This window comes from Callospermophilus lateralis, chromosome 4 (genome assembly GCF_048772815.1).
Source record: "Callospermophilus lateralis isolate mCalLat2 chromosome 4, mCalLat2.hap1, whole genome shotgun sequence".
Taxonomy (NCBI): domain Eukaryota; kingdom Metazoa; phylum Chordata; class Mammalia; order Rodentia; family Sciuridae; genus Callospermophilus; species Callospermophilus lateralis.
The window spans coordinates 71900448-71916158 of record NC_135308.1 but is presented as its reverse complement, the minus strand read 5'-3'; the positions used below and the strand labels follow the sequence as shown (position 1 = coordinate 71916158).

The window sequence follows — 15711 nt, the reverse complement described above, 5'->3', positions numbered from 1 at the left end:
CTGTCAAGACATAAGGACATAAGCACATGTGTATCTTCAATATTATATCATTTTTAGTAACTTTTTAACACTTTGTTAACACTGTCAACAGCGTTTATCACTATGGAGCTTTAAACTTAGCCATGAAAAAGGCCATTATGTTGAGGATTTAGGGTACTGGAGAATTCAGATAGACAGATTTAGGAAGGGAAATTGAGACTGAGAATGGATTTAGGATAAATATCACAGTACCTCATTTATTTATACAGGAAGCAACCAACACCCAGACATTGCCTGTGAGCTGCCCATCTGTCTGTCCCTATTAGAGAAGCCACTAAAAGAGTCTATTTGCTGCCGTGTACCAAACACATTCTGCCCGTTCAGTTCTTATTAATGCCAATCCTCCAAATTCCTTAGGCCACAGAGCAGGACCATTTTCCTTGATTGGTTGCTGTGGGCTTTGATGCATTCTCCTTTGGGACTAAAGTATGAGTGTGTCTCTATCCCTTCTGATTCATAACACAAAATGCAGAATTTATTCTCTTGTGTTCAAACGTAGAGATCAAACCTTAAAGATTTAAAGTAATAAATGAATTGTTGAATTTACAACAATTCTGCCCTCTGAACTCCTCAGGATCTGTTCAGTACAACAACAGGTGCTCAGTTGATCGTCTGAGCACATGTATTGTATGAATTTTCCTCTTCACCCTCTCAGGCTATAGCTGGATTAGTTTCTCTGAACTGTGAAGACTAGAAGAGCAAAGGTGAAACCTGCATTGGGTGATCTATTTCTTTATGTGAAGTGCTTCCAATTTTTATTAATGGGAATTATACAAAAGTTTCTTGCAAATGTTTGATATTGCAATAGAACTCAGTGCCTAAGACAAAGGTACCCTCATAACACTTAAATTGGAGGACACTGTACTCAGATATCCCATTGTATTATCTTAGATAGAGCTTGGATGTAATGTTATTCTACCTCAAATTTCTTGGATGCTAGAAATGTGCAAAATACAATGAAAAAAAAGAAAAAGGAATAGTGACACTGCAGGCAAGTTTGTGTTTCTCTCTAAGATGAATCTGTAATCAGTCATTCAAACCTGGTGGCCCTCTCTGGTGATACTTGTGTTGACCTTTAGTGTGAAGGTGGAACTGAGTGGAAACCAGAGTTCACAGTGAAGGAATCCTGGTGCATCCACAGGCAGAGCCTTCAGCCAGCCAGGTTTCTGTTCTGGAAGCTGATCTTTGTTGTTCCTGTCACTGGACAACCATATTGATGGCTGATTTTATGATGTGCCTGCAGGTCTCATTCTCTTTAAAACATAACGTCCTAAAGATTAGTGATTTTAGTTTGGAATTTGTGTATCTGCATTTTGATGCTATAAGTAAGGTATGTTGTCATTACTGCTCTATAATAATGATATTAATTAAAATTACCATTGTAGTAACACTTCAGGAATCCATAATTCATATTAATACATTAGGTTCAGAGAAAAAAGAGATATTCCAATTTTAATGTTTTAAGTAACAATTTTAATAAGTTATATTAATGCTTTTGGTGTTCATTGTACTTTGATGGTTTACTTGTTGGGGGGGAAATAATGAATATGCTATTCTCTTGAGAAAGTATGTCTTGCTGAACTTCTTCACTACATAAAATTACTATTATATTAAAATTTTATATCTGTAACCAAATACTTCCCCAAATATCAGAACCCATACTTGAAATTACTTCCTTATCAGCTTCAATAGATGTATAATGGATTTTTCAAACTTTGTTTATTAGAAAAAAAATCCCCACAAAACCAAAAAAAAAAGTGCTCAAGCTCAAAGCTCTGGATAAATTCTGTTCATTCTTCTAAATTGTCTTTCTGTCTTCTGTAATGGGGAAAATAATGTAAAGAAGACAGATTATTTGAGTCACAATAACCTGGTTTCTATCTCAGCCTCACACTGTTTAGTAGGCTCTTTTCTGATCCCTAAGTGGAAAATAAGTATAAATTGTCAGTTTTTATACATACTGAATTTTTTGATTCATTAACAAATGTTATCTTATTTGGAATTAGTATCTGTGAATTGAAAGTTTGAGGGCATAAATAGTGAAAAATTTATACTAGCTATTTTCTACACTGAGATCACATTCACTGGATAGTTATGGATACTATAAAAAAAATAAAAGGAGATAGACTGACAAAGAAAGTTATATAAAAACACAGATACCTTTATAATATGAACAATAATTTGCCCATATAAAAACTACATTATTACACAAATATATATATATATATATATATATATATATATATATATATATATATTCATTTCTTGGACACACACATATACATGTATGTATATGTATGTGTGTGAGGAAGTGTTTCCTTTCTTGAATCAGCAATTTAGAACAGACCTTACAAATTCCTTCTCCAAAATTTATCTTCATACAACTGCACTGAGAATTCACATTCTGGCACCATCTGTTGAATCCTCTCCCCATGCCAGAACCCTGGAAAATGAAAAGATTTCCCAGAAATACCTGTGACTTTTAGCTTTGTAATTCTATTCCCTGACACTTGTTGTTATTTGATTTTACTACCATAGGATTTGTGCATCTGGTTGGAGGATATGCACCCTGCTCTGGGCGAGTGGAAGTGAATTCTGGAGGAGAGTGGATTCCAGTATCTGATGGGAATTTCACATTACCCACTGCCCAGGTCATCTGTGCGGAGCTGGGGTGTGGCAAGGCTGCATCTGTCCTGGGAAACCTGCCCTTCAGAGAGGACAGTGAACAGGTCTGGGCTGAAGAGTTCCAGTGTGAGGGGCAGGAGCCTGGCCTCTGGTTCTGCCCCAGAGTACCTTGTCCTGGAGGAAGTTGTCCCCACAGAGGGGCTGTGCAAGTTGTCTGCTCAGGTGAGACTCACAACAGGATGTTAACCTCCCTGTGCACTCTGTGGTGGGGGTAAGAAAAATGTGGGACTATGCTAAAACCCTGTCTTCCACCAGGATATACAGATGTTCGGCTCATGAAAAATGGCAGCTCTCAGTGTGAGGGTCAAGTGGAGATGAAGACCTCTGGAGGCTGGAGAACACTCTGTGCCTCCCACTGGAATATGGCCAATGCCAATGTAGTTTGCCGCCAGCTGGGCTGTGGAGTCGCCATCTCCACCCCAAAGGGAGCATACTCTGTGGAAGGAGGAGATGAGATCTGGAGAGATAGATTCCACTGCTCAGGGTCTGAGTCCTTCTTGTGGAATTGCCCTGTGACTGCCCTGGGTGTTCCTGCCTGTGCCCATGGAAACACAGCCTCTGTGGTCTGCTCAGGTAAGAGAGGGCAGGGCTGACTGGTACTAGAGTGACATGTCTCTAAGAGCAAACAACATGGAGAGCTGACTTCAAAAATGAAACATTCTGTGGTAAAATAGGATTCTTCTCAATGATCATTCATCTTTCAGGCCCTGTCAAGTGGTATTAAGAGCAATATTTTTAAGTAAGCCTTTTTATTTATTCAAATTCATGGACAACAATGTATAACAATGAATGACAGCTCTGTCGTGTTCCTCACCTGGGCCGCCAGAGAGTATCAGCAGCTCCCAGGAGTAACCTGCACATCTCTCTAGGCACTATGCCCTCCTCCCTTCCAAGGAAGATCACTCTAACTTCTCCAAAATATTTTTGCACATCTTGAGCTTTATGTAAATGCATGCAGTATGTTCTTTTTTCATGTCTACTATGACTCAACATAATGTTTAGAATTCACCCATGTCTTTATTTTTAGTCAAGCTTCATTTATTTTTATTGCTGTAGAGTTTTCTGCCAAATAACCACAGGATCATGTGTTGAGCCATTCAAATGATGTGGATGTTGGAGTTGTTTGCACTTTTTGAATACTCAAATAATAATCCTACAAATTACCATGTCAATATCTTTTAGTGCAAATACGGATATATTTTTATATGGTTTTTAATACTTGTCCATTTATTTTACCTCTCTTAATATAGTCTTCATTCAGGAGTCAAATTTTTGTTCTTAATGAAGCACAGAATATCAATATTTCCTGTACACTTAGTGTTCTAATGTCTTTTTAAATAGAACTTTACTACCATAGATCATAAAAATATTCTCCAAGTGCCTTATCACGTCTAATTACTTTTCTTTTACATATAATTGCACAATGTTTCTGGGGTTGGTATTGTATACAGGGTGTGTGGTGTGAAGATAGTTTCCCATTATTGTTTGGACATCCAATTGACTCAGAATCATTACTGAAAGGCCCTTTCCCCACTGTGGTGCCACCATTGAAATTCACAGGGTGCAGCTATTTCTGACTCTTGCTCTATACTCTGTTTTGTTCCATTCTGTCATTTTCTATGCTTGTAGCCATGCATGCCTCCTTAATTATTATAACTTTACAGCATGTCTGATAAACATTTTTAAAGAGTACTTTAGAGTAACTGTTCTAATTGTGTTGTTTTTCCTGCCCAATGCATTGGTCATACTCGGTATTATGCATTTCACATAAATTTTATAAATGACTTGATATATTTAATACAATAAAAACATCATGGTCTTTAGACTGAGTTTTGATTTGACCCAAACATCAATATGGAGCTAATTAACTTATAATGTATATCTCTAGTTTCTCTCAGAGATTATACATAACTTTTACTAGGTGTATTCTTGGTGTTTTATGTTTATGATGATTTAGTGTTTCTTTTAGTGAAATGTCCTAGGAATTAGTTCTTCTAATGTTTTAGTCAGCTTTTCAGCTGCTGTGACAAAAAGGTCTGAGAAGAACAATTTCTGGAGAAAAAGTTTATTTTGAAGCTCAGGAATTCAGAGGTCTCAGTCCATAGATAGTCTACTTAATTCCTTGGGACTAAAGGTAAAACAGAATATCATGGTGGAAGACTGTAGCAGGAGAAAGCAGATCGGGAGATGGCGACCAAGAAGCAGAAACAGGGAGAACTCTGCTCAACAAGGACAATATATAAACCCAAGACAGGCCACCAGGCACCTACCTCATCGAGCCACACCCTACCTGCCACAATCACCACCCAGTTAATACTATCAGAGGATTAATGTGCTGATTAGGTTAAGGCTATCATAACCCAATCATTTTACTTTTAAACTTTCATGTCTCACATATGAGCTTTTGGGGAACACCCAGTACCAAACCATAATTACTAGTTTTCAGATTCATTTTTTCTGGCTTGTTGTTTCTTCCTTCTTTCTTTCTTTCTCTCTTTCTTTCTTTTTTATAATTTGAGAATTCTGAATAAGCTTAGGAAAGTATGAAATTCCCAGGTAACCTGAACCAAGATTCCCCAGTGCTATTATTTTTCTCTATTATCCTTTCTCTCATCATATTTATCCCTGAATATATAAAATATTTCTGAGTGAATAGTTTAAGAGTAGGTGGATGAGATGATGTTTTCAAGAATTTTTAAGAATTTTTCACACAACCACAGTGTCATTGCCAAATTCCATAAATTAACCTTGTTGGCTTCCACATATGATGGATAACATGTGGTACTTGTCTTTCTGTGTCTGGGTTATTGAACTTAACATGATGTCCTACAATTCCTACCATTTGATGCAAACAGCAGGACTCCATTTTTCTTTATGACTGTATTTATACCATATTTACTTCATGAATTTGTCTTTCAATGGGCACCTGATTCCATATGGTAACTATTGTGAATAGTGCCACAATAAGCATGGGAATGTAGGATTGCTGTTTCACAGTAAATGTAATTGTCCTGGTTGCTAATGCTTTTTAATCCAATCCTCCTCCCCCCCACCCCGCCAAAAAAAAATAGTGACACAAATAAAGAATTCATTTTATTTTGCCCATGATTTCCATATTCACAAATTTGGCAAGGGCTCTCAGCAGTTGCCACTTGTGGTCTCTCATGAAGTTGCACTTGGATCTCATCTGCAGCTGAGTCATTGAAGACTTGACCAAGCTGGGAATCCAGGATAGTTCATTCACATGGCTGGTAGCTTGAAGTTCACCTGGGGCTGCTGTCAAATGCTCTCTCCCACTGGATAATCCACAGAGTAGATTTCCCATAAAGCAAAATCCTACTAAGTCAAGAGGAAGAGGCCTGACATTCTAAGCTAGGTTCCTAAGTCAAATTGTGCTAGCTTCACCACATTCTGTTGTTTATAGGCAACTTACCCCTGTCAGCCCAGATTGGAGAGCAGGAGAAATGGATAGAATGTGACAGAATTTGTGGGTATTTTTTTTAAATGACAGATGTGTTAAATATCTTTGTGTATTTTCTAATTTATACCTTTGAACTATCAGTTAGGGCCTTAATGCCTAAAACTTGTAGAGTACATAGGAATGTTAGTATCTCTCATTGTGTCTCTTAGTTTCCTGTTATATTTCCTACATTTTTGTCTTTCTGCTGTTCACTCAATATTTTCCCATATTCTTCCACTTACTGTTTCTATTTTGTGCTAATCTACATTATGTTAGGCTCATCCTCTGATTTCTCATTTTTACCTACTGATATTTATTGGCTCTTTTTCATTGGTTCTTTTTATTCATGCCTCTCAATTATTTATTGGATGTTTGTGATCATTTATCTACCAAAATTCCCATCATGTCATTTAATTTACAAAATTTAATCATGATTATTTGAATTATCTATAAGGAAACACCAGTATCACTCTGTGAAAATCTCTTTTACCTCTTTTGTCCATTTTCTTTCTACATAAACTCTTTTATATGTGTTGGGTATTTTTTGATTGAAAGACATTGTATTTGAACAAAAAGTTCATCCTACAAAACCTTCAGAAAGGATTTTATATTCTTTAATCCACTACCCATTTGATTTACAAAATTTAATTATTTTATTTATTACAACTTTATTTAGAGTAGATCCCTTACACAAAAAGAATTGAAATGATGAAAAATTGGGCACTCATCCCTATTCAGTTTAAAAATATAAGTTTTCTGGGTGTTTAAAAGGATTCTCCTCTTTGGTATAACCTAAATTTTACTTGGGTTCTCCCAAGGGAAATCTGGCAAAGGTGCTGACATTTTCAGACTTAACTACTAACTTTGAATTGTCAAATACTTCCAGGAGAAAAAGCTGATTCTAGTTTTTACTTTTCTTTAAACTTGACTCCAGTGTCTTGCTTCCCTTAGAGCTATGCAATACTCTCAAACATCAATGACATAGTCATACTTCCCTAAAGTCATTCCTAGTACTTGGCTTAAAATAGAAGAGTGTTAGAAGTAGAAGCAGAATTCACCATTAGAAAATTGGCTCTGTGCCGCAGTCTGGCTGGGCACAAATCACGAGCCACTGAAGCAGGAACAAACTTTATTTTTGAACTCCACCAAAACACTTCACACACGCTCCCAGGGAATTCTCCCGAATGCCACGCAGCTCTTCCAGGAACCAGCCGGAAATATCTCCTCCGGAAATCCCTCCTCCTGCACTTCCCCAACCAATGGGAACTCTCCAGGAATCCCCAGGAGAACTCCAAAGTAGCGTGAGAACTCCAAAGTATCTGCTGAGGCGGATAGTAATGCCTCGCCTGTCAACCAATACTATTGGCAGAATGCCAGGGGCCATTCCAACTCGGCTGTGGCTCTCAGCAGCCCTGAAAATAGGAAATTCGTGGTCATGGGCTACAACCTTTAGATGCCATCATAAGATTATTGTCTAGTTTAACTCAGTTTCCTGCTTTCTAACCCTTTCTGTAGGAAACCAGGCCCAGTTACTGCCCCAGTGCAATGACTCCTGGTCTAACACAGCAGGCTCTGCATCCTCAGAGGGCCACACTGCCAACTGCTCAGGTGAGCAAGACCTCCAGCACCAGAACCTTCCCATTCCCTGTGTGAATGCCCACTGACATGACCCTGTCTCTCCTCAGACAGCAGACAGCTCCGCCTGGTGGACGGGGGCAGTCGCTGTGCAGGGAGAGTGGAGATCCTGCAGCAGGGCTCCTGGGGCTCCATCTGTGATGACAGCTGGGACCTGAGAGATGCCCACGTGGTGTGCAGACAGCTGGGCTGTGGAGTGGCCCTGGAGGCCACCATCTCTGCTCACTTTGGAGAGGGATCAGGGCCCATCTGGCTGGATGAGCTGAACTGCACAGGAGAGGAGGCCCACGTGTGGCAGTGCCCTTCCCAGGGCTGGGGGCAGCACAACTGCAGTCACAAGAAGGATGCTGGGGTCATCTGCTCAGGTCTGTGGTGCACACTATGCACAGGTGGGGGTGGGCAGGAAAGGGTCTACAGGATGGTGTCTGAACCCTAGGACAGGGGTGAGGACAGAGCAGAGGGAAGGACAGTTCCTGTTCTTCCAGCAGAGAAGATGAGGTGCTTCCATTTACTGCTGCAGCAACTGAGCTTCGGCTCCTTCCTTCTCAGCATTGTCCCCTGACACAGTCATTCTCCACAGTATCCATTTAAAGCAGTCATCACTCTTCTGTGACATGTGGGAGCAACATCCTGACCCACTGAATTAGTTTTCTATTCCTGCTGTAACAAGTTACCGTAGACGAGTGACTCAAAACAGCACAAATTTATCATCTTACAGTGTGTACGTTAGAATTTTGATCTGGATCTCTCTGAGCTAAAAACAAGCTGTCAGCAGCTGCAACAGCTGAAACTCTGGGAAGACTCCTTTTTTTGCCTTTTTCAGCTTCTAGAAGTAGCCTGAATTTCTCAAGTGACCCTATCCTTCTTCAAACACAAAGCATCTCAACCTTCTAACCATTCTATGAACACATCTCCCTCTGATGTGAGCCAGAAAGACTTATCTGTTTTTGAGGATATAGGTGTAAGGATGTCATTAGATTGGGCACACCTGTTGGGGGCAGTCATCCTATCCAGGATGATCCAGTATAATATCATGATGAAAGCACCTTTTGTTTGTTTTTGTTTTGTTTTTTGTTTTTTATTTTGGTACTGGGATTAAACCCAGGGGGCTCAACCACTGAGCTACAGCCATAGCCCCTTTTTTATTATAATTTTTCTTTTTTGAGACAAGTCCACGATAAGTTACTTAGAGCCTCACTAAGTTTCTGGGGCTGGCTTTGAACATGAGTTGCACCTGCTTCAGCCTCCCAAGTCACTAGGATTGCAGGCATGTCCCATCTTGCCTAGAGAAAGGATCCTTTTCTTAATGTTGTCTGAAAAGCCCTTTTGCAATATGAGTTAAAATATTCACAGGCTTGCAGGATCACAGAGTGGACGTATTTGAAGTTCCACTTTTCTACCACCCCTCTGTCCACCCTCCTTTTCTATGATCTGTCAGATGGTTAGTCAGGTAGTAAAGTTTTTTTCCTACTCAACTCCCAATCAGTGTTCCTACCTGTTGATTTGCTAATATTATATTGTTGTAGAAACAGAAAGAGAGGTACAAATTAGCAAAACAGATTAAAGGGATAAAAAAAATCTTCCAATCTTCCACCTAGTAGGTACTTCCTCAGGATAGTAAGCAATGAGTTCTCACTACATAGGTATAAAGAAAAAACAGCAGTAAGAGTTGAATGCTCTTTAGAGCAGATTATGCTAAGTGAAGCTAGCCAATCCCTAAAAAACAAATGCCAAATGTCTTCTTTGATATAAGGAGAGCAACTAAGAACAGAGCAGGGAGGAAGAACATGAGAAAAAGATTAACATTAAACAGGGACAAGAGGTGGGAGGAAAGGGAGAGAGAAGGGAAATTGCATGGAAATGGAAGGAGACCCTCATTGTTATACAAAATTACATATAAGAGGATGTGAGGGGAAAGGGAAAAAAACAAGGGAGAAAAATGAATTACAGTAGATGGAGTAGAGAGAGAAGATGGGAGGGTAGGAGAGGGGAGGGGGGATATTAGAGGATAGGAAAGGTAGCAGAATACAACAGTCACTAGTATGGCAATATGTAAAACCATGGATGTGTAACCGATGTGATTCTGCAATCTGTATACGGAGTAAAAATGGGAGTTCATAACCCACTTGAATCAAATGTATGAAATATGATATGTCAAGAGCTTTGTAATGTTTTGAACAACCAATAAAAAAAAAAAAGAGTTGAATGTTTACGGTGCCCTGTTTTCCTCCTCTTGCTTTTAGAGTTCCTGGCCCTCAGGCTGGTGAGCGAGGACCAGGAGTGTGCTGGGTGGCTGGAGGTTTTCTACAACAACACCTGGGGCAGTGTCTGCCACAGCTCCATGGAAGCTGTGACCTTGTCCGTGATCTGCAGACAGCTTGGCTGTGGGGACACTGGGACTCTGAACTTCTTGGTTCCTTCCAGGAAAGGTTCTAGACCTTCCTGGGTGGATGGAATCCACTGTCGGGAAACTGATACCTCTCTCTGGCAGTGTCCTTCTGAACCCTGGAAACACCAATCTTGCTCTGCAAAGGAGGAAGCTCATATCACATGTACAGGTGACCTACTGTCTATTTCTATGTATCTGTCCTATGCCTGTAGGTTGTTGTCAGGATGGATGAGTTGAAACAAGTCTACAAAATGAATTCTGGATAGAGGTTTCTTGATCCACCTCTTGCAGTCCTGTTTCAAAGACAGATATAAGGAAACATGTGATAGAAATTTATGTGAAAACTATAGACAGACTGAACTTAACATATGGAAGTATAAACTTATACTCTGATAAACTTTCTAAGCAGTTAGCCAAAACGGTTTTTATATTAATTAACCTGTTTTTCCTTAGTAAGAGGGTGAATGATTGGACCTCAGTTATATACATTGCTTACTATGTGCTATCACTTTTTCCCCCACCAAACTGTATCACAGGTAATGTGCCTTAATTGTCACAATCAACTGATGATAGGTATTATAGTAATCGCTTATTTCATAAGAGGCAACTGAGCTTAGAAGGAAACATTTCATCTCCCTTACACTTTCAAGTGAGTGGGAGAGCAATTTGGGGAATCAAATACTATTGGGCTGTTTATTCTGAAATCCATCTTCATCAGACAGACCACCTCTCTGGTCACTTTATTGATGGAAAGTAATCAAGTGACTTGTAGGCAGAAACTTAATTCCAGACAGGAGGACAGATGCAAGAAGAAAACACTGCCCCATCCTCATGGAGTTTGTACTTCAGCCTGATGACATGCACCATGCATAAATTTGAGTGTCATGAAGAAATGGAAGGTGCTGTGGAAATGCGTGCTTTGGGGAAGAGAGAAATCATTTTAAGTTGAGACCTAAAGGAGGAATTGAGGTCCAATGCAGGAAAAAAGCAGAGCATTTATCAGTGTAAATACTGAGGTGGGAGGACTATGGTGACCTTGAGGTATGGATAATCCCATGATAAGCACAGCACAATGCCTGATAACCTGGATGGGTATGATGAGCTCAAGTCCTCTCCAAGGCATGGCCCCAATAACAATCTTGTTGAAAATCTGTTTGTTAATCTTCTCCTCTGCCACATCATGGGGAATGGCTGGGAGATAAGGGGCCTGGTCTCCCCTTATTTTGTTCTTGAATTCATCTCCTCACAGTACCAGTGGTCTTGGTTGATACTACCTCCTCTGAGCCTTTATCCATATGCTACCGCAAATTAATATGCCCACTTCATCCCTCTCCCAGAAAACATTCCATGGGGCCTGTTGGAAATTGGAGACTATCATCTTCCAATTTCTTAAGACCTGTAATGTCCCCTTCAGTTTCATGTTCTCACAAAAACCTGGCTGTCCTCTGAAAACAATGATATCTTTATCATTAGGAGGCTCTGTGCTTCCCTTTCATCAGGATATTTTTTGAGCCAAATCTTAGAATAAAAATATTCTTGCTCTCACATGTCATTTTCAACATTTTTTTCTTTTTCTCTGTGTTCAATTACTTGAAATTTGCCCCATGAGGTGGCACCAGCTACTATTTCTGTTGGTGTCATCCTCCAGCCTGGTCACTCCCCCTTGTCCCAGTAGACTGCAGTACCAGGCTCACCAGGCTCCTCTGTCTCCTGTTCCTGGTGCTGCCAGCACCTTGAACACAACTGAGATAACATCCTGGCCTCTCCTTTCCTGGTTTTCTCCCTTTGAAGCACTTTGCTCCCTCCCACCCCATCTCCATGTATAGCCACATTATTGACCATCACTAACTATCCAGCTTGATATCTTGATTGCATTATTCCTTCTCTGTTTCTGCTTCTCCTTATGGCACATATGCTTGATGCTCCTTTTCCAGATATTTCATCCTCATGCAGATTTCAAATGTTCTCCCTTATCAGTTTCCCAGTTTTCCACTCTCCTCATGATTGCACATGTTCTTCTTACCCTGCTTAGACAACATGATGCCCCATTATAATCCTTCCCCTTCAAGTACACTCAACTCCCTTGTCTCTTCATTACCTGTGTAATGACAAGAATGGTTGTGTCAACTACTTAACTCTTCCCTGCCTGCACTAGACTAGGCAAAGACTGCTGAATCATGGACAAGTGCTATGACTTGCTATAATGTGAATTATCCTGCTAGTCTCTTTGAATTTGTGATCAACCTCTGATGAACCATCCACAATGGCCCCGTATTCTAGTGTGCTTCTCTCACATGTTCTCTTGCCTTTTCTGTAACTGTCTACCTTGCCTTTTCTTAGCTGCCTACCTTATTTTTTTCTCATATGCTCACTCTGCCTTATTGGTTGTTCTTATTCTGCTTTATAGGTTTGCTATTTCTGTTCCATTAATAAATTTTAGACACATTCTTGGTTGAACCTCAGACTCTCTACTCTTACTTACCTATCCTGCTTACCCAGATGTGTATTCTAAAGATGTTGGATGGAATATTCTGTAGATATCTATTAAGTCCACTTGATCTATAATATCAGTGTAATTATGATATATGCTTGTTGATATTTTCTCTGCATTCCAAATCAATTAGTGAGATGGGATATTAAGGTACCACTAGTATTGTATGGAAATGTGTTGTCCCAGTATATCCTATGACTATTTTTTAATAAAATTCTGGGTTCTTTTCTTTGGTACATATTTATTTGTAATTATTATATCTTCTTGATGGTTTATTCCATTTACTAATACATAGTGACCTTCTTCTGACTGATTCTGAAATTGTATTTTTCATAATGAATACAGCTACTTCTGTTTGCTTTTAGGTTCCATTTGTTTGCAATATCATTTTCAATCCTTTTCTTCTCAGTCTATATATGTCTTTGCCTCTCTGGTGAGTTTCTTGCAAACAGCAAGTTGTTAGCTCTTGATTTTTAATGCAGTTAGCCAGTCTGCATCTTTTAATTGGAGAATCAGACCACTTTCACTCAGAGTTATTATTGAAGGTTTTGTAGTAGTTTTTGTCATTTTTTGCTGTTTTGTTTCTGGACAGTTTGAATAATCTATGGTCATGTCCTTCTTCCCTATTCATTTTGGAGCTTTAATGATTTACTGAATTGATACTGTTTGATTCTTTCTTCCTTCTCAATTGTTGATCTGCTCTTCTAGTGAGATTTATTCCTTCCCATGCTCTCAGTAGCTAGGTTGTCTTGCTTCCTACAATCTTAGGTGTGTAGGATTGATACAGAACCTTCAGCAGTGCAGGTTCAGTGGTTCAAAATTCCTTTAATATGTTCTTCAGATGACTTATTTTTCTTTGATTTTGAGGGATAACTTTACTGAACACAGTCATGTAGTTCACAGTTGTTTTCTTTCAAGGTCTTAAGTACATCACTCTATTCCCTCCTGGCCTTTAGTGTTTCTGTTTATAAATCTGTCATATGAGGTTCTTCTTAGTAAGCAGCCTTCTCTTAATGAAGTGCCTTAGTGTGTAGGTGTCCTATAGTGTTGAAATTAATTTGAAGTGGACATTGTAGGCTGTTTCTCTGTAGCTTCTTTGGTTGATAATAATGGGTTTTGAAACCCCAGATATTGTGTCACAGCACATCTTTCTCTGTAGTGCTCATACAAATGTGGTCCTTCTGGTAGTTCAGGCATGTTGTTATAGACAGCACAGTGTGTAGGACATTCTCTCTGTGGTTATTTTCCCAATATTATTTTTTACTGTTTGGTCTGAAGTGATATGGCAACAACCTGTGCTGAGGTCTTTCAAGGCACTTTTTCCACATTTGAATTATTTTTCTCTAATGTTGTTAAGCTGGAGATTGTCCAGGAGCAGGAGTTATGCCTACTTGCTGGTGGCTTATCAGCTGTGGATTTCTCTCTTCCCTGTTCATTAAGTTGAAATATCCACCAACACTTCAGCAGGACTAGGTCATGGTTTTAGTAAGATTCAATGTCTCTACATTGGCTGGAGTTATAGTTCAGTGGCAAAGCACACATCAAACATGTTCAACGTCCTTCACTTGATCACCAGCACAACTCAGAAGCAAACAATGGAAGTAACCAACATAAAAATAAAATTATGGACAAGTGCTGCGTCTTGTTATAAAGTTAAATTATCCTGCTAGTCTCTTTAAATTTGTGATCCAACCTCTGGTGGACCATCCACAATGGCCACTTAATCCCAGCAGCTCAGGAGGCTGCAGCAGGAGGATTGCGAGTTCAAAGCCATCCTCAGCAACTGAGCAAGGCCCTAAGCCTTGCTAATACAAAAAAGGGCTGTCTCAAAATAAAAAAAAAAAAAAAAGGCTGGGGATGTGGTTCAATTGTTATGTTCCCCTAGGTTCAATCCCTAGTACCAAAATAAATAAATAAATAAACAAACCAGCTATAGAAATACAATAATAATCAATGACACTCAACAAAACTAAAACAGCACTAACAATAGATAAAGGGAAGAACAAATATAGTATGAACAAGAGAGTAAAAAATTAGTAAAAGGAAAATTAATTCAAAAAAATTGAAGATGGAAAATGAGAGGGAAAGAAGACGGGGAATTTAAAAAGAGGAAGAAAAATATTTGTCACATTATAAAAAAGGGGCAGGGGGACATTAACCAGGCAAGGGCACTTGCCTGTAATCTTAGAGACTCTGAAGCCTGAGGCAGGAAGAGTACAAGTTCAGTACCAGCCTAAGCAAAAATAAATAAAATTAGAAAGGGCAAGGGGTGTAGCTCAGAGGTGAAGTGATCTGGGTTCAATCACCAGTACAAGAGAGAGAGAGAGAGGAAAATGAGAAAGAAAAAGAAAAATCCATCTGAAGAATTAAAAAACAAATTAATTAAATAATAGTAAAGAAAATATAATAAAGCATAAAGAAAAATATATGTCAAAAATTTCTCCCAGCCAAAGTATTTGCACTGGAGACACCTTTCCAGGTCATCTAATATTTAAATACACCAGGTATGTGGGGGGTCACTAGACTGCAAAAGAAACCAATTGCAGTTCCTTTCTCTTCCCACCAAATATGCTACATTTTGGGGCAATAGATTGGCTATACTGTGCTCCTCATTTCCTGTCAAGGAGGTTGGGAGTGTTCACAAGAAAGGCCATAATATCCCTGTAGGTGTTTTGTCTGGAAACCTGGAGGCATGTCAAAAGTCAAGTCAGCCCTTCCTTCAGTTTTCAGACCCAATAAGTAGGCACACACGTGCTTCAGAGGCCTCCAGAAGGTGCCCACTGGGGTATGAGAAGTGTCCTAGCCATGGTGAATCCCTGGAAAGCCTGTGGAAAATAGTGTAATCCCTGGAAAGGCAACATGGGAATGCCATGAATTGTCAGATGACATGCGACTGGAATTACTCCTCTCCACAGAGGGTGAGACCACTTACCAATAAGACCTGCATCCCTCCCCTGCAATTCAATGCTCTCAGGGTGTTTGTGACAGGCACTCTTCCTATCTTGTTGTACA

The 15711-nt window shown here is 39.5% G+C and overlaps 1 pseudogene; it reads left to right on the top strand.

Annotated features, from left to right (window-relative positions):
* The window catches only part of LOC143398294 (antigen WC1.1-like), a 90561-nt pseudogene that overhangs the window by 46294 nt on the left and 28556 nt on the right, over positions 1–15711 (top strand).